General features: G+C 34.0%; 1 protein-coding gene and 2 non-coding genes across 5 annotated transcripts in view; all 3 read left to right on the top strand.

Annotated features, from left to right (window-relative positions):
* The window catches only part of FSTL5 (follistatin like 5), a 635,479-nt gene that overhangs the window by 430,994 nt on the left and 183,507 nt on the right, over positions 1–20,978 (top strand). The window lies entirely within an intron of this gene.
* Positions 3,916–4,021, top strand: LOC129517049 (U6 spliceosomal RNA). Its single transcript, XR_008665935.1, has one exon. It is a non-coding gene; the product is annotated as a U6 spliceosomal RNA (small nuclear RNA).
* On the top strand, positions 11,431–11,536 carry LOC129517052 (U6 spliceosomal RNA). The gene has a single exon (XR_008665937.1). It is a non-coding gene; the product is annotated as a U6 spliceosomal RNA (small nuclear RNA).

The raw sequence follows: 20,978 nt of genomic DNA on the forward strand, positions 1-20,978 counted from the left end.
AAACTTCTAAATTGGAGGTACGTTTATTTATTTATTTAATTTTCTTTGGAGGTAACTTTATTTTTTTTTAAATACTTTTCTTCTTATTCTTTTTTATTTATTTATCTATTTATGATAGTCACAGAGAGAGAGAGAGAGAGGGGCTGAGACACAGGCAGAGGGAGAAGCAGGCTCCATGCACCGGGAGCCCGACGTGGGATTCGATCCCGGGTCTCCAGGATCGCGCCCTGGGCCAAAGGCAGGCGCCAAACCGCTGCGCCACCCAGGGATCCCTTTGGAGGTAACTTTAAATGAGAAATCAGGATACAGTAATTCAAGAATAAACCAAGAGTTAAAGGAAATACCTAAATTCCCGTGTAAATTATATGCTGAAATCTCTTATACAATTTGATTTAGGGAAACATGGGTGGCTCAGTGGTTGAGTATCTGCCTTTGGCTCAGGTAGTGATTCTGGGGTCCTGGGATCGGGACTTGATCCTGCATCGAGATTCCTGTGGGAAGCCTGCTTCTCCTTCTGCCTATGTCTCTGCCTCTCTCTGTCTCTCTGTGTCTCTCATGAATAAATAAACAAAATTATAGAAAAAAAAAGTTTTTGCTTTAATTACCAAGTTTATTCAGACACCGGTTCAAATTTGAAACTATACTTCTTAAATGAATAATTAATATATACTTTTTTTTTATTATTGAAGTTGTCTAGTCAAAACACTGTGGTGATTGTGTATGCCTAAGAGGGCTGTGTGGCACTTTGAATAATACTTATATTGTTAAATAAGTGAAATAACATAATGTCAAGTACCAAATTAGTGTTCTGGGTGACATGAATTATTGATAGAAGAAAAGTTTAAGAATTAGTGGACAAAAAAAATGATAGAGAAGTTCAGACTTTGGCCTTGAAGAATTAGGAGGAACAGAATAATTCTAAACAATAACCAGAAAATCCAATTATAAGGACATTTTATGAAGGTAGAAATAGACACATAATATCTGGGAAGCATAGAACCAACCAACTCCATTGCCATAGTAACTCTTAGTATAAAGATAACAGTGGGGAATGAAATTTTCTTGACTCTAAATCAATACTGGAAGTTGCCTGGGTGCATCTGGTAATATTAATATGGCCCGTAAGGAATTCATTTGCTTAAGTTTTGCTTCTTTGTTTGTTACTGAGCAAATATGGTACAGAAAGGTTGGAGAAAGACGAGATGACATTTTGTGTCAGATTCCTATTAATATAACAGGTATAGATAGCAAGTGAGGGGCCTCTTTCACAAGAGCATATGAAGCAATGTTCTGTCAACAAATGAGGGGGAAAGCAGGAACAAATTAGGAAAATTTTGGGTCCTAGTGACTCTTGTGTAGTACTATTAGTACTATATAGTACCTAGTATTATGTAAAATTGAAAGAATCTTCTGAGTTGGTTTCTTGTTGGAATTAGAATACACTTTATATATAAATATAATGACTTTGAAGTCATCTACAGACATCCAGTACAAAACATATGTAGTTTGAGGATGCAAGATTTATTGTTCATATTTATAAAAATTTAACCAAGTGTAAAATGATTCATATGTTCAGTCACTGTTATTTACTGCTTTGGAGATCCTTCCAGCTTCCAGTTACAATTATGGTTTTGAGATTGTTGTAATTGAGTTTAGTTTTATCTTAAGACATCTACTTATATCATCTCTTATACTTATGATGAGAAAGGTATCAATATCCCAGTTTTACAGACAAGAAAGGGTCAACTCAAAGAAGGTAGACAACTTCAAGGCCTGACTTGAGCTGGAGATTGCTGACTGCCTGGTGTTACAGTAACTGATTGATGGAACAAGCCAAAATGAAAGTAATATCCAAGCCTTTAGTCACTTAGTGTAAAAATATAAGCAAGAGGCTAAATTAGAGAAAGTGCCAAATATCCCACTGTTTCATTTTTCTCCGTGAAATGGCACCAGTCAAGGGTCAGATGGATCAGCACAGACATGGTGGATTGCTAGCCAAAATGAAAGTAATTGCCTCACGCCCAAAAATAAAAGCTGAACAAAAGGACCCTGCAGTTTCATGGACTCCAGTGGAGGAGGGGAAGGATGGGTAAAGGCTAGGCATAGCAAAGTACTAAACACTGGGTCCAGAGTAGAAAATTGTGTCTTCGAGTCCCTTCTCCACTCTTCACCCCATAAAGCGTTCTCAGCAGAGGTGCCTGTCACAGGTACTTCTGACGTAGGTTCTTGATGGAAGGTAACCAAAGGAGTTGCTGGGGCTGGTAATACAAGGGATCCTGGCCAAGGGATCCTGGATTCTTAACTACAACTTTCTATAGCGATGGCAGTGCATTGGCTGCACTCTGCGTCTGGTGTGGGAAAGGCAACTTTCTCTCACAAAGTCTGCCGGGCAAAACCTTTGTAACTGCCTGTGGTCAGACCTGAAAGATCACACATAGATTTTTTTGACCAGGAGCCAGACACCTCAATAATTTTTGCCAAACTTATACATTAGTTAGCTTGAAAAAGAATCCCATTTTCTTGTATTCAAGATTGCTCTCCTCATTAAGAGCATTTTTAGTAAGTTACCTATAAGTTTATTGACTTTTATATAACCTCATAATTTTACTATTCCTTGCTAATAAGAAATGTGTTTGGAAATGTTTGCTGCAACTTGGGATAGGAAACAGAGCGGGAGTAGAGATGTAGATGGTAGTCCCATAGGCCACTTGAAAAAATGGTGAAAAGAGGAAGAAAATCCTTGTATGAGACGTATGTTAGACAACCATAGCATTCTGATGCCTGGATGTACCCTAAATATTATGGATCTCCAGAAATAAAACAAAGCTAGATTTTACTAGTGATTCATTGATATCATGTCTTTCTACTTTGTCTAATACGTATCTATATATATGTTGCCTTAGCTCCCTCGCTATATCTTAAGGTCTTTGCTCACTTGGCAGTGCTTCTTAATTCATATTTTATAACCAAATAAAAACCAAAGTGTTATCTTCATAGGAAGCTCCCAATACATACTATTGAGTTGAATATGCTAAGCAGTCAGTAAGACATAGAGCTTTCTTCGTCATTGAGATCAGTGACTTTTTTTTTTTTTGGTACACCCAGGTAGCAAAATAACATGGTTGTCCCTTAGTAGTATGAATTTTGACATCCAAAATGAGTAAGTGACAAATTGTAATAAAGGGCTTAAGATTGGCACCGCCAACCTGATAGGAAGTTCAAAGGAATAAATTGCTAATTAGAAATGAAGGTTTCAGATTGAGATGCATTATAAAATTAAAACTTAAATTTCATTGGGATTTAATGTTACCCTTAATGGACTAAAGTGATTTTCAATGTCCTTTTTGGCATCTCTTTGCACATTAAAGGTAATATGGCTGTCATTCATCTTTGGTTAATCTGAGGAAGTAAAATGATTATACTTTGAAATTATGTTTTATATAGTAATTTTTCTTCAGGCATAACCTAAAAAAATGGAGCTGCCATTTGTGTGTTTCCTTTAAGCAGTTTTTATCATTGTGGTCATATTTCTGATTATAGTGTAACATTTCCACCTTAAGAAAACCTTTAGATTCATCAGGTCTCAGTGATATTTTAAGTACAACTATTTTTTTTTAAACAATTTCCCACAACTAAAATAGTCTCCATAACTCAAAACATAGAGATTATAGATTTTCAAATCCAGTCAGCAAAATAAAAATACGTTAGAAGAATTAACATTTTTGAGTGCCTATCCCCAGTGCTAACATGTTATATTAAATTGGTTCATTGGATCATGATATTCAAACTCAATAAGGAAAAGTGCTTCTCTCCCCCCATCCCATTTACGTATGAGAAGCTGAGACTAAGAGACTGATTTTACCAAAGTCATACAAAGAGAGCTAGAAGTAAAGCCAGAATTAAAAGCCAGGTTTGGTATTTGCTTGGCAGTACATAAAACTAAATTGGAATGATACAGAGAAGATTAGCATGGCCTTGGTGCAAGTATGACACACAATTACACAAAGCTTTTCATAAAAAAAAAAATAAAAAAAAAGCTAGATTTGTTGTCTCCAAAGTTATATTATTTTTGTCTGTATAAGACATATCTAATCTTCCTTGTATATTATATTTGAATTAAAAATGAATTATTTTGTTATATGTGGCCATCATAAAGCTATTCCAAAGTCTATATCTATATAATACCAGTATAAATTCAAAAATTTTATGATAATTTGTATTTCAGATGTGAAATTATATGTTTTAGTATCTATAGAATAGATGTGCTATTATTTTAGTCAATTCCATTTTAATGCTCCAAAAAAATTGATGTTATCATGTGGAACATTGTCTGATTATACACTATTTATGCCTTTAGTGGTGTAGTAATAGATACAAAAATGTGGTGAATTATGAAAAATTAATTCAATATAATTAACCATTAAGATTTCTGAGGGTCAATATTTTGCACAAAGGTGCCTGATAAAAACACACTTCCTAAAATTCTGAAATACTGCTATTAAAAACTGGTAAATATGGAAAAAAGGTCAATTTATTAAGACTAAAATTTGCATGTGATTAAAGATAACTTTTTGAAGGCTATCATTTCCATATGATGGATATTTCATTCTGCTTTCTCATTAATGAAAAATACTGCATGCTATTGACAGTCATAGCAGAGTTAGGATTGGTGTTTCCCCACTGGACTCCAAATGCAACAACTTTCATGTTGTTTACCATAACACCTGTTTCTCTGCTTTTTCCAATCTAGACTGCAACAGGTGTCTGCATAGGATTGCAACTGAATTTTGTAGACAGTATATATGGCAGAGAGGGTGGGGGGATGGGAGGACAGGTGCCTAGGTTAAGGAGTGTACTTGTGATGAGCACTGGGTGTTGTACGAAAGTGTTGAATCACTGTATTGTACATTTGAAACTAATAATACACTGCGTTAACTAACTGGAATGTAAATAACAATGTGGAAAAAATAAAAATAAGTATTTTTTTTAAAAAAAAAGGAAAGAAAAAAGGAAAAAAAAAACCCTAATGGATACTCACTGCTATAAATCTGTAGTTCTGTTCATAATAAAAAGCAATTTTTAATAAACATCTCTATATAAGAATGATAAAACTACATTATAAAACCATCAAATTAGGGATCCCTGGGTGGCGCAGCGGTTTGGCGCCTGCCTTTGGCCCAGGGCGCGATCCTGGAGACCCGGGATCGAATCCCACATCGGGCTCCCGGTGCATGGAGCCTGCTTCTCCCTCTGCCTGTGTCTCTGCCTCTCTCTCTTTCTCTCTCTGTGACTATCATAAATAAATAAAAATAAAAAATAAAATAAATAAAATAAAACCATCAAATTGGAAGTGCACATAAGGTTATATGCTCTCTAAATGATTATATATATATATATATATATTCTCTAAATGATTATATAGAAGATATCCTGAATTTTGCGGTGCCTGGCTGGCTCAGTGGTTGAGCATCTGCCTTTGGCTCAGGTCCTGGGATCGAGTCCCTCATCTGGCTCCTTGCCTGAGCCTGCTTCTCCCCGTGCCTATGCCTCTGCCTGTCTCTGTCTCTCATGAATAAATAAATAAATAAAATATTTTTTTAAAAAAAAGATATCCTGAATTTCAATCTTGCAAACAAATTGCATTGCTATAGCTATGTAAATATATACATGATGAGAAAAATTAAAATATCAAAATAAAAGCGCTTATCTCTGGAATTCAGAATTGGAAGTCATTTAGGCTTTAAAAACTTAGCATGAAGTCCTATTAATGTAAAAAAGTGGAGAGGATCAAATTTAGTGCAGTCAATTATGGAGTGGAGGTCTGCACTTCAATTTGGCAGACAGGGAAAATTCAAATATGGATAGAGTTAATGCTGTTGTTCTTTAGTAATTGCTTCAAATGCATTTTCTTAATTAGTAATAACTATCGTATCTCTTATGAAGAAGCATTTATCTTCCCCACTGTCTGTCTCATGTACAATAGTATGTAACCAGTATTGGAAAATTTCACTTTTATACATCCCTCCCTGTAATCTTTCTCATCACTTAAAAATTTCTCTTGCAAGTGTAATTGCCTAAGAGCTTATGTGAATTTAATTAAAGAGAAATAATAAATTTGCCATGTATAAGCAAGTCCTTGAGAGTTTTACCATGTCAAATATCTCAAATACATTAAATTAAAGCTCCCCAATCAAAGGGTGCAAGATATTCTGCATAAATCTGCTTTTAGAGGTCCCACTTAATGAAGAAAAACAATAGCCTTTTCTAACAGAAATAAAGAGATATTTATAATTGACCTGAAATATCATATCATGCCAGGAATCAATCGTTTGGGATATAAGATACAATACCCTGATTTTGTCATTTTTCTTTTTAAAAAAATATTTTTTTCTGTTGTAAACCATGTCACACATACACAAAGAAATGTCCTACTAATAACTGAACCTAAAACTAACTTAAACTATAATCAAAAATTACATGGATCAGTTGGTTAAGTGTCCAACTCTTGGTTTCAGCTCGGTCGTTCCTTGGACTTCTAGCTCAGCAAGGAGTTGGCATCAAAGATTCTCTCTCTGCCCCATCCCCAGCTCATGTTCTTTCTCTCTCTAAAAATAAATACATAAATCTTAAAATAAATTACCCCGGAAGTGGTTTTATTGATAACATAACACTTCACTGTAATATTCTGATAAACAGCAGCTCCATTTAACCAATATAAAAACTGCAAATCATCTTGATCATCATAATATATTTTATAAAGAGTCCAGATACAGTATTTCAGATTTAATTTTTTTTTAAATACGTGATCATTTGGTGGTCATTTATTTAATTCCACCAGAATGTTGAAATAAAAATGGAGGGATTGGTATGAGTGTATGTTGGTAAATAGTGATAATTTAAAAAATTAAAAAACAAAATAAAAATTCACCTTCTAGTCATGCTTTTGTCATTTTTGTTAGTGAACCTGAGAATGAGATAACAATGGTCTTCATTAATATAATTTCTAATTGTACTCTATATCTTTTAAAATAAAACATGGGCCAAGAAGTTGAGACTACTCCTATAGTCTAAGTTACATTCCAGATGTAACATAAAGTACAGCTGTGTGTGTATTTGTGTGTATTTACGTATAATTTTAATCTCCACCACCCATTGGGATGCTTGTATTTCTGTTAGCATATCAGGAAACTCTAGAAACAAAGCTAGAAATGGAACTGAGGCTTTCTGCCTCAAAAATCTATTCGTAAGTTTAAGAAAGCTATCTGTAAGTGTTGCTTTAAGCAATATTTCACATAACTGTCTGAGTTACATGTATTTTCACCTGACTCTATTGAAACTTCATAATTTGATCTTAACACCAGTGAATACTGGGATGGCTCTTTCTTTCCAATTCTGCTTATATTTCTTTTCCTTGACTTATTGCACCTTTTAGAAACTCCAGTACAATGTTGAATGAAAACGATGATAATAGGAATGTTTCTCTTCTTAACAAATCTCAAAAGGTAGCTTTAAGGGTCGACTCTTAAATGTGATATTTACTGTAGGTATTCTGAATACCTGTTAGCACATCAATTTTATTTTAAGTGTTCTGAAAATGTTATCATTGATGATTCTTCTATATCAAATGTGTTATTTTTCAGCAGTTATTGGGATTGTCTTATGAATTTTCTCTTTTAATCTTTCACTGTAATTTGATTTGTATAATATGCACCAACCTTGGTTTCCTGGATAAAGCAAATTGGCATGACTTATTGTCGTGACCAAGGTATCCCTTAACAGATTGAGGAAGTTATCTTCCAGTATTCAGAGGATTTTATCATTAATGAGAGCTAAAAAATGTCCAGTTTTTTCTTCATCCATTAAGATGATAATACTATTCTGATAATGTAGTAGAATATGCTGTTTAGTAAGGTTTACACTAGCTGTTCATTCTTGGAATAACTTTACTTGGTCATACTGTAGTATCTTTTATATATTATCATTTACTTCTTTCAAGTACTAAAATTTTAATAAATGCTTTTATGCCTATATTTATTTTTTTAAGATTTTATTTATTTATTCATGAGAGACACAGGCAGAGGGAAAAGTAGGCTCCATGCAGGAAGCCCTATGTGGGACTCGATCTGGATCTGGGATCATGCCCTGAGCAAAGGCAGATGCTCAACCGCTGAGCCACTGAGGCGTCCCACATTTTAAAATCTTATATTTTAATTATCATTTAGCTTGAAATATTTTCTAACTTGTGTTTTCTGTGATCTAAAATATATAGTATATACTTGTATATTATATACAATTTAAGTTATATAAATTTATATTTGTATATATAATATGTATAAAATATTATATATCATATTTTGTGTACTATATAAATTACTTATGTGTTTATTTTCATCCTAAGGAAACCCTTTTAGCATATTTTTATATAGTAAATCAGCTGGCAATTAATTTTCTATTTTGTGTTTCTGAATGTCTCTACTTAATCATCCATAAAGATTATTTTTACTGGATATATAGTTCTGTGCTCACAATTTTATTTTCATTTCCTTTCATAATATGAAGAGGCCAGTCTATTATTTTTTGGCCTCTTTTTCTTTTTTTCATGTTCTTTCTAATGAGAATGAAGTGGTCAATCCCATTACTGTTTAATATATGTAGTGTGTCACTTCCCCTGCCCCTCTTCCCTGCTTTAAACATTTTCTCTTTATCTTTTAATTTCACAACTTGACTATAATGTGCCTAGGTACCATTATAATTTACTTTGCATTTATCAAGTTTCAGTTTGTTTAGTTTCATGGAATCATAAGTTGATATTGTCTTCCATATTTGGGGCCAATAAATATTTTTTCTATTCCTATTTCCTCACTTCTATCCCTTGGTATTAAAATTGCACATATTTTAACATTGATATTTTTTTCATGGGTCTCTAGCACCCTGTTAATTTTTCTTTGATGCCTTTTCTCTCTTTATTTTTCAAAGAGCTTAATTTCTATTTAATTACATTCAAGTTTTCTGACACTTCCTTAGGCATTATTGATCTGATGTTGAGTCCATTCAGTGATGGTTAATTATGTAATTTTATTTGTTGACTTTTCAGCTCTAGTTTTTTGATTTGGAGTTTTTATTTTACATATATATTTATGATTATATATATTTACATATATATGATTTATTTGAAATTATTTCTCTTGTCATTCCTTATTTTCCTTTGGATGTTTGTTCTTATTTATAATATCCTATGTAAAGTCCTTATTTACTTATTGCTTGAGTTTGGTTATCTTCTTCTATTTGCCTGTCTGATTAACCTTTAGTTGGAGAGTGAACAATAAGAACAATATGTTATAGACTCTCTGGGTTCTTTTTTTGTCTTCTGAAGAGGGCTTTTTTTTTTTTTTTCTCCCTCCTAATAGGCAAATTACTGAATGGACTCAAATTCCAAACTCTGACTTAGGCAGTAGTAAAAAGTTCTACTCAGTTTTCCCTATGCAAGCATAGTTCAAAATGCAAGATATTAAAGGGATTTAGATACGGGAAGAAATACTTGGTTTGAGAATGCAACTGAAGTATTGGAAACAGAGGATTTAAGAAAAAATAAATATTGTAGCACTCCAAGAAAATATATAAAGTCAAAACCAAGGCAGTAATAGAGTAGAAAGTGTTGCGTTTTGTTTTGTTTTTAATTTTGCCTACCCAGCATTCCTTTATCTTCTTAGATAACTACCTCACCATGTCTCTGTGTCCTTGCATTTGGAAGAAATTGACCTAATCCTTAGTTCCAGATGGGGTACACATAACTCAGTCTAATCATCAAAATATGCAGTCAACATCATTTCCAGATTTTGGATGAACTGACTGATTTGTTGAGCTCTTTCCACTCCACTTAGATTTATAAACCCGGGATCACATCCTGAGAAATTATGTTATGGGAGCTATCATGTTGATAGAGTCAGCCTAAAAATGAAAATACCATATTAAAAACCAGAACAGAGGTACAGAAACAACAAAATGCCAGATCTTGATGACATCCATTGATATCCAGAATCCATTTGTACCCAAAGCTAGAATTTCCAGGTGTTAACCTTGATATCAACAGAATATCTGAGAAAATAGAGGAACAATAATGCAATGAAAATGCCTGAACAACATTGTGATCAAAACAATTAAAAAATAAAGTAGAAATTGTCCCTGGTTAGATCTACACATTTTCTTAACTGGCGGTTGACTATGACTACAAGTAGTAGAAAACTCAAAAACCAGTGCCTTAAATAAATAAGGATGTGTTTGCCTTTCATAATAGATGTCAAGATTAAGCAGGCTGGAGTTGGAATGATTGATCAGCTATGGCTTCAGGAACCAGGCTTCTTCATCTCTCATTCTGTGCCTTCCTTTTTTTTTTTTTTTTTCTTTTCTTTCTTTCTTTTTTTTTTTCTGTGCCTTCCTTTGTGATGGCTGTTGTACATTAGACATCATGTAGGCATTTTAGGCCAATAAACAAAGAGAGTGGAGGAGGAAGTGCTAACAAACGTCCTAATCTCTCACTTTGATAACTGAATCTTTGGGCTAATTTTAAACTTTTGCTTCTAGATCAGATAATGTCATGATAGAAAGGGCTTGAACCTTGCATAAGCCAATAAATTAGGCCTTTTTAGCATTCTGGAGATGAAGGAGGACATTTTAGAAAAAGAATGGCAAAAAGAAATCTGAGATAATATGGTTAAGAAAACTATTTCCTTTGTGGAAATGAAGGAGAGGTTTTTTTGTTTATTTGTTTTTCCCTAAGAGAGGTAAAAAGGCAAAAATATATGGAGTGGGTCTTAAAATTTGTTAGATATTAAAAGCCATCTCTGGGAGATTTTAACTGTGAAGTACTTTCTCCCTGGGCTGGGGATAAAGTAATCTATATTTTTAAACAAGCACGCATTGAGATTCTGATATAAGTGATATGCAGATTGCATTTAAAAAGCAGGAATGTATTTTAAATAAGAAAGGAGAGAAGATACAAGAGCACATGCATTTTCTCTATAAATTGGTTAAAACGTTTCTGTGCCTATCATGATAGTTTCATGAGTGAAGCTTGAGACTTTAGAAAAATCTTTAAAAAATTGTGAACACTGTTAGGAAATTCACAAGATGAATATAGCTATGGTTAGATTGGTAGTGGCTCGAACCATTCTGGCCCCAGTTTATTTAGCCACATACTGCAGTCTAGTGTCAAATTCCCTAACAACAAAAATCAAAATAATTTAGTCTAAGAGTATTGTCCAACTATAATCATGCAAACTTGATTTCTTAAATATCAGATGACCTATCTTAAAGAAATATAAAACAAATAAGATGATTATAGCTTTTAAACTTAGACTTGTTTATGCATCCTCCTAATGTATACTTTGCCCTGCAAACTACATAAATTTTAAACAGTAATGAATATGTAGAGTGTTCCCTTCTGCAGCACATATACTAAAAGTGGAGTGATAGAGAAGATTAGCATGGCCCCTGTGTAAAGATGATGTAATGAATATGTAGAGAGCTCAATGTGGACTTCACAAATACAACCTTGGGAATTATCCCTTGAAGAATAGATTTAAAAATTGAAAGAAGCAAATTGTAGAAATATTCAGAAATGCCAATCCACATTTATAATATTTATAAAATAATAAGTGAAAAGGAAAATATTGCTTTGGTAGAGTAGCATTTGTTCTTTAAAATTTTAAGATTTTATTAGAGAGAGAGAAAGAGAGAGCAGGGGAAGGGGCAGAGAAGGGGAAAATCTCAAGCAGATTCTACACTGACACAGGGCTCAGTCTCATGACCATAAGATCAGGACTTGAGATGAAATCAGAGATCAATTGCCCAACTGACTGAGCCTTCCAGGTACCCTTAGCATTTCTTCTTCATCATAGTTTGAGTACTGAGCTAAGGCAGTGTAGGCCATGTGAAGTCCTTTTCTGCCCTTAACTAAATATGTGAAACAAGGCTGAGATTTGGAGCCTCTTTCTTCATTGTCAAACGAGGATGATAAACTTTCACACATGAGGTTAGGTTGGTAAAATGTTTGGAATAGTTCTCTCCACATTTTCTAACAATACAGTAATAAAATCTGAAGATACAATTAGAAAAAAAAAAGAAAGAAAGAAAAAGAAAGAAAAGAAAAGAAAAGAAAAAAGAAAAACAGAAAAGAAAGAGAGGGAATTTGTTGTCTTTTAAAAGTCAGATTACCAGAAGGAGGAGAATATGATTGCTGAGTAGCAGATAGAAACCAAACAATTTTAAAAGATGGCTTAATAAAAATAATTTTTACCAAAGGAAAGCTAAGTGTGCTACATTTTAAAAAATATATTGCCTGATAGCTCAGTAAAAACTTTATATACACACAATTATGAAAAAAATGATGATTCTGAAAATAAACTGATAGTTTAAATATAGCAGCACTGAAGAATGGGGAATATTTATACCTTTTAGTTATAATGGTTATTTGATCTAATGAGAGTAAATAAATCCCATTGTCACTTATTTTACTATTCCTTACTGTGCTACATGAATTGATCTGCTTACAATGAAAAAATTAATAATGTATTTGTGAGATAACAAAAGTATTGCATAACTCTTTAAATATTTTTCATCTTTAAAGATTTTTATATTTAAAGTGGTAAAAAAAATCAGAATCTTTTTACCGTAGATATAATTACATTTTTTTTTTGTATATAGCTTATATGCATATGGACTCTTAATTATTCAGGATGCTTCTCTTTTATTTATTTTACTTGATCAATTCATCTTTGTTGACTGATTACAGTTTCTATTATCTCAATGAATTTCTCTAATTGAGGTTCAGTAAGAGATAATAATGGACATCTGATTGCAATCCTACATTTCAGTTGAAGTTCTCTTTTATTGCCATAGTTTTGAGATTGTCAACCATGAGATGCTGATAACTTTGTAGTGATTATGAATATTTAGTTCCTGAGAATAAACTCATTTTAAATATAATGTATTGTATAAAGGATGGAATATAGGAATGATTTGCTACCAGAGTATAGGTAAAAGGTTTATTAATGAGAATAGATTGTTGGAGTATAATTATAAAGACAATGATTGTGACAATTTTTGCATTTACCAGAAACTTCACGTGCATGCATCATGCAACATGATATTTTTATTTTTATTAATCAGTGAAGCCAGTTAACTTGTGGAATGAAACTCAAGGGTAGAGAATGGAATCCAAGTCCTTTCCAAGGTTCTGATTTCAAAATTCTTGCTCTTGTCACTCTGTCAAATTACTTCTTTGCTTCAGCTTTAATGAATGCCTATTTCGTGGTGGATAGTATACTAGAAGATTTACTGACCAAACTTTATTTGATCCAATAAATTCAGTTTTACCAACCTTAGTTTATAGATAAGGAAACAGAGATTCAAGAAGCCCAACTTTCTCAGGATCACATAATTGTTAAACATCAGATCATTTCATTCATTCTAGAACGAGACTGGGAAGTTTTTCAGAATCCATACAGAATAATTAAGATTTAATATTGATACTAATTTTATTAATTTGATTTTTATAATTCTAAGGTAAGATAATTGTCAAATAAGAATGTCAAATATTACAGAAGAGATTAGGTTTATCTGTTATTAAAACCACGTTGTGAAGTTCCCAGTTTATGGAGTTCAAATAAATTACAAGCAAGAGTATTTTAAATAACAATTATTGAGTATACGCCCATACCATTTATTTTTTTTTATTTAAGCACTAAGGTATTTTGTTTCTTTAAATATAAAAAGAATTTGAGAATGTAATATAATATACAAGGGTTAAATAATAAAATAAACATAAAAGTGATTTGATTAATTAGTCAATGATATAAGAAATATAAATGAGCTACATTGAGTTCATGTTTTGCATATTTTATGTTTGTTAGAATTCAAAGCCTTCACAGAAAATTAATATTTTAAACATGACCTTCAGACTTAATTGTATTTTCTGCATTCTCTATACTTATATTGTTAGTTCACTGACCAGATATGCTCCAGAAAAGCTACATGTGAAACAAAATTTGCAATTTATAATTTAAAAGATGCTGAGGGGATGTGTTCTTTAAAGGAAGCCTCAGATGAATAGTTTTGAAATGTAAATAAAACGTTTTGCCTATGGATCTACCTATATGTTTTCTTAAACTGGATACTATTTGAAGAAGTTGTCAGGGATTTTGTCTTCTAGTCTCCTTGTTTTCCACTCTGCTCTCTAGTCCTCCTACACCTGGATCTTCTTTTTCTATCATCAGCATCTAGTGAGCACTTATATGTTAGGCTGCCATGTTAAGTGTTGGGGCCATTACACCAGATGCTGCATTAGTGAATCATCACCTATCACTTTTGGTTTCCAAGAAATTCTGTGATTATATTTTGAGTTGATATAGTTTCCCTCAGGCTTGATTAAACAATTTGTTAGTACCTTAATTAACTCCAAGCTTGTTTAAAATTCAGTACTCAGTCTTCAGGTATAATTGTTAAACTATTTAAAATTATAATAACAAAACACCAGTAATAACTATTTATGTTACAGCTGCGGTATTGCAGACATACTTGTAAGTATATTTTATAAATGGAATCTTTCAATCTTACAACATGATGGTTATAGTAATATTCCCATTTTGTAGATGATGATTCTGAGACAAGAAGAGGTATGTGACTAGCCTTCATCACATAATTCTTTCTTTTATTATAGATTTTGCTTCACCACCTTTCCATACAGCCCACAGTCCCCAAACACTGTTAACCAGCTTCTCAGTTCACAAGCAGGAGTTTGCTCTGAAGTTTTATAGCATAATATGCCCTCATTGAAGTAATGCCCTAAAAAGATACTTTGTCTTCCCTACTTCCAATCTCCAAGTGAACTAGATGACCTTTTATCTTTGTTAAAAGAATCTAGAAGATCATATCACAGGTTTCTGTTAATATGCCACTGGGCGCTAATGAACATCACAACGGTAGAGCACCATAGTGTGGAGTTCACGCGTCAAATTCATTCATCCTCATCATACACTAGTTCTGGTGAAGAGCAAGATAGGGAAATCTGACTTTTCTAGCCCGATAAAATGCCACCGATTTTAATTTACTTTATATTAAACTCTTGTTCTTTTATCACTTTGCTTTTGAACTATGTACTATTTATGGTCCTGAAAGCAGTAGGTATAAAATATTTTCTTTTAAACATATGGATACAGGTTTTCAACTTATTAAGTTGAAGTCACTTGTATTTATAAATTATTTTATTGCTTTTCCTTTATTCTACAGTAACAATAAATCTGTACTTTGTTTTTTGATTATTGTATTTATTTTCTTCTCATGTTTGGCAATTAAGTGAAGTTCTGCATTAGAAATTGTTGATTGTTGAAGGCACATGATGTGAGGAATCTCTCCTCTCTCTTGGCTTCCCACACATTGCTGGTTTTAGTTTTCACTTTTGACTGATCCTCAGTCTTCTTGTTTGCCAACCCGTCCTCCACTAACAACCTCTAGACTGTGGCAATGCCAGCTTTAATCCCCTTCTCTTGTCTCCAGATGAGCTCAGCCAGCCTGAAGTAACTGCTGTGACAGTGACAAAATCAACTCTAGTGACTCTGGCCTTTGAGGCTTTGAGTTTCAGCATCTCTCTCTGGTCTGTTCTTTCTGGCCCTTCCCATGGCTGGTTCCTTTTCCAGTTTATAGTTTTGTTAGTAAGAGACGCTTTCGTAGAGAGGCCTTGCAGGACCATTCCATCCAAAGTAAACTTTCCAGCCTAATTTTTCCCTATAATTTTGCTCTAAGATATTAGCACTTTCGTGTGTTTACTGTTTGATTCTCCTCACTGCAATTACGCTTCTTGATAGTAGGTAGTTTTTTTTGGTTAATGGTTCATTTTTTTATACACAGGACCTTGAATACTGTATATTCCCTAGTAGGTGTTTCACAAATATTTACAATGGATAGAAAAATTCATTTATAAATAAAAATGTATATAACATAATGCTAATCCAAAGCTAATTAGTGGTAGAGGCTGTAGTTACTATAACAGTGTATGTAAGTTATAAATAACTTATAACTATTTGTTATAAATAACTATTTGCTAAATAAACACATAAAGGTTAAAGAAGTTATTAAAGGAATAGAAATTATAAATAACTATTTGTTAAATAAACAAATAAAAGGTTAAAGAAGTTATTTAAAGAAATAGAAATTGACCCCTGCTCCTGGTGGAGAGCCTGTATCTACCTACCCTCCAAGCTCCACGGGTGTCAGTTGAGGCCTCTGTTCTAATCACATCACCATTCATCCTTTCCACCTCCCCACTACTATTTCCTTCACACTGTCACAGGTATTGCTCCTGAGAACATTCCCAAAGAAGCTTCAGAGTATATTCCTGGGGAAATCTGATCTAAGACCATTGCTTTTTAAAAAGATAGGATCCCTGGGGCACCTGGATGGAAGGCTCATTTGGTTGAGCACCTGCCCCTTAGTTTTGGCTCAGGTGATGATCTCATGGGTTGTGAGATGGAGCCCAGCATCAGACTCAGCAGGGGGCCTGTGAGGAGTCTCTCCCTCTGTCCCTCCCCCTACTTGCACACACATGTGCTCTTTCTCTCTAAAATAAATATTAGAAAAAAATGTGATCACAGGGTGGTGGGAGATCAAGCCACCTTGGCTGCAAGGCATGGTGCTGAACTGTGGCTGCCTGCCTCTGGGCACTGAAGAAAAAAGTACCTTCTCCTCACTCCTCACTTCTTCCTCTCCTCATCTACTAAACCAGTGACTGCTTCACTGGTTCTGAGAAGAAATGGAAGATCATTTCCCTTCCTTCTTCCTTGATGACTAGGAGATCCAGCCATCCATACTCAGGCTGAGGTGGAACATCTCGTCACATCTTATATCTGTGCCCATTTTTCTAGCTGCATCAGGAAACCACTCCCTCATTCTCTATCAGCCCAGGCCGGTGGCAAACTCCCTCACAATTTCACTTCTGTTTCTTGCTTCTTTCTATCCATTGGCCTTCCTAAAAGCAGGTACCTAGCTGTAGCTAAGCACCTTCTGGAAAAGAATCAAGCCCACCAGGCAAGGTTGGCTCAAGCTCTGGCCCCTGCTGCTTCCTAGCAGTGGGAAGTCACCTCTCTGAGCCTCAGTTTTCTCAGCTGTAAAATGAAGATCATCTTGCCCACCACCCAGGAATCTTATGAGGCTGCAAAAGGTGATCCACATTAGGCACCCAGCACTGCCTGACCCAAAGTCCTTTCCATTTATACTCAAGCCTGCCTTGCTTGCATCAGGATTATGTGCCTGTGTCCTATTTTCTTCAGGCATCCCATCTCATGAGTTTTATTGACATCTGTGAAAAGACATTTACTTTCTACACATAAACACCACTTGCCCTGCCCTGGATTCCTAGGCATCTTAGATTGGTCATGGTATTCCCAAGAGTTTTGGACATTCCTCCTCCATTCTCCCTGTCCTCCCTATAGCCTCAGCTTTCACAATTTAATCTGGAGGTATTTTTGCTGTTTCTTCATCTTTGGCCAAAAGCCTACCATACCAGGCCATCATGGCATCTCTGTTCCAAAGAATTTTTCTCAGTCAACACTTTGAGTGACCCCAGCTCTTACTTGGGACACATTATCCTTTTGATGCCATGCATGATGCTATTTGTCTATATTTTGTTCTTGTCCAAACACAGTCCTCACTTAGGAGATTGATCATAATAGCTATCATATATTCTGTGCCAGGTAAGGGCCTAAAGAGAAAAAAAAGAAAAAGAAAAGAAAGATATCTCAGTTTTCTTGATAGAGTATTAATGATTAAATTACAAATAAAAGCTTAGATAATGAATGAAATAATTGACCCATATAGGAAGATATATATATATTAAATATATATATATTAAATATATATATTATATATAAATATGTAATCTTTCGATCTCACTTATTTCGTCACCTTGGGGAAATTATTCAAATCTTCTGTGTCCATCTGTTCCTTGATGGAATAAATATGCTGAATTGAATTATCTTACAAGTAATTTTATATATTTCTTTCATAACCTTAAAATTTAATTATGATGGCTATTTGGTCTTATGAATAAGAAAAGGGGCTATAGAAAATAGAAGACTGGCATAGTCAATTTTTTTTTTATATCTGCACCTGAAATTACCATGCAGAAACTATGTCCATAAAAATCTCCACAGAGAAAGTTCATCCACAACCAAAATATAAAAGGAAGAAATTGATTTAAGTTAGTAATTCCATATGAATATGAAAGCAAGCTGCCTTTTCATTTAATGAATGAAATTTGTGGCAGAGTCTTCATCTTCAATTTCAACCCCTTATCTTTTGATTTCTTATTTAGATTTCCATGGCAGGAGCACTGTGCTGTCTCCACTGACATGAGCCTCCCCACTCTCTTGTTTAAAGCAGCTCTGTACTAGATTTGGGAGACCTGGATTGCATTTACTGACCTCAGTCATACATACAATCACCTCAAGTTTCTGAAATTTAGAGCAAAATTGGGCTGAAACAGGAATAGCATCAGTTTTCTTCTGAGGCCGATAGCACATGGTAGGAAAGGAAAAGAGATATAAACGATTTTTGATGTTATACGTGATGTACACCTCTAAATCATCTTGATCACTGCTGCCAGCTTAAGCATCTATAATAAAACCATAATTCTATGATTAGAGCATATGTAACTCTTACACATCCAACAGAACACTTGACAAATGTGCCACATGATTGACTCTAGAAATGCAATCCGAGAGGAGGACAGCTAACATTCAACATTTTTAAGATTGCATATTGTTATATGTTTTTTTTTTATTAGCAACAAGAGTTTGGACAAGCCAGTACACTTTTTAATTGGCGTAATACTCAACACAGTGATCATTTTAAAGTGTAAATTGCAAGATATGCATTAATATGAGAAGCCCTTTTAATATTTCTGAGTATCTTGTGAACAGAGGCACTGACAGCTTTTGCTCTGGGATGTATGTGTAAGGATATTTCTGTAGTATACAGACTTTGAAAACAGAAATAGTGTCTCCCTCCAAACAGAGTTCGGGTTTGCTTACTGTCTCCAGCATTGACCCAGGCTGCTCTGCATTGCTCCCACAAGGCTGAGAGGGCGAGGGAAACTGATGCGAGTGTGAAGCTCACAATGTTTGCTGCACCACCAGTAAGAAGCACCTTTGTCTCTGACCCAGGAATCTCATGTCTTCTGCCAGCATTCACAAAACTAGAGCAGGATATGTCTTAGTTTGTAAATAGGAAAAAATGTTAGACTGTTCACAGTTCTCGCCAGCTTGAACTGATTTAATCCAGTGGACTGACCACATGTTATATCAGGATTGAATGTAATTTTGATAACCATCTTTAAAAATATATATGCTATGGAATCCAATGAAATAGATAATTTAAGGCTTAAGAATATTTGTTGGTTTTAAAACTGGAATGCTATAGCATAACCTGATTGATAAATCTAAATGACAACACTTAATGATCTATCACTGAATAAAAAGTCTAGTCAAAGGCAGTATAAACTTGTTTGCAGCATGATATGTTTTTTAAATGTTATTTAAAAATATGTGATTTTCCAAATAAATGCCTGGGAACTTTTAAAAAGAGAGATTATTATTTTTATCAACACTTTCAAATGCCCATTGCACACTTCCTATATGTCAGGCACTGTGCTACATGCTGAGACATGTAGTGAACTACACACTATCTGCCTTCATGGATAAGGCTATGGAGACCAATCATTAAAAGTAGTCACATGAAATCTAAAAGCTGATTCAATTATACTAAAAACTAAGAAGAAAAAGTGTAAAGTGATATGATAGATTAAAGAAAGGGGACCTAATTTATGTCATCCAACAAAAGATTTAATGTAGTATCTCGAGGATATGGAGGAGTTATTCTGGAAAGTGTATGCCAAGCAATAGGTATAAGGACTGCAGGGTGGAAAGAATCCTGTACTGCTGGAAAGAGACCAGAAGAGACCTTTATAGATGGTGCCTGATGGCAGGAAATAAGACTGGGGAAGCAATCATATATTCTTTTTTATAAAATTTAAAACTGTCCTAAGACATTTTCTATTAGTGTACCACATGTCTTTTCTCCTACAAATGTTAACATAAGGTCTAAAATGTTTTTATTTTTAAATTTTATTTTAGTTCTTTTAGGAGATTTTATTTATTTGAGTGAAGGAGAGTGCACATGTGTGCACAAATGGAGGGAGGGAGAGGAAGAGAGAGTCTGAAGCAGATTCCTGTTTGAGCGTAGAGCCTGAGGAGAGACTCAATCCCACCACCAGGAGACCAAGACCAGAGCTGAAACCAAGACTTTGATGCACAACCGACTGAGCCCCCGGGCATCCCTGGGTCTAAAATGTTTTTAAAAGAAATGTACTAATTATTTGAGATTCATAGTCATGACTTTCTACTTTTCTCGCTTTTGATGTTTTTAGAAAATTGTAGAAAATTTCCAAATACGGAAGTATAATTTTATTTCCAGTTACTCGTTTCTTACCTATTTTTCTTTCAATATGAAACTATCATCTGAACAATGAAGCTGAGACTCTGTAACCCAAAGAAAAGAAACTGTTAGAAAGCAGTCGCTCTGTTGAACAGAAGCAAAAATATACAGCTTCACTTAAAAAGGAACTTTAGAACGTCTTAATTTTACCAACTAAAAATTAGACTGATGTTGGTTGATGTTGGAATGAACTGTTCGAGGTAATGATAAAGTTTTATTTCTTGTTATTTTAAAATGTTTACCTTCTATCTGGAAGCCTGCAGTGCATGCCAAGTTAGATGTGTCAGGATATGAACTATTAATTCCTTATCATTGTGATCTCACATTGTATTGTAATTTACAAAGTGCTTTCCAAAACATCATTTCATTTTCATTTTCTCCTTATATCTTCTTGTGAGATAAAGAGAGGAAATGCTTTCATTCCCAATTTGTAC

This window comes from Nyctereutes procyonoides, unplaced genomic scaffold (genome assembly GCF_905146905.1).
Source record: "Nyctereutes procyonoides isolate TBG_1078 unplaced genomic scaffold, NYPRO_anot_genome, whole genome shotgun sequence".
NCBI lineage: Eukaryota > Metazoa > Chordata > Mammalia > Carnivora > Canidae > Nyctereutes > Nyctereutes procyonoides.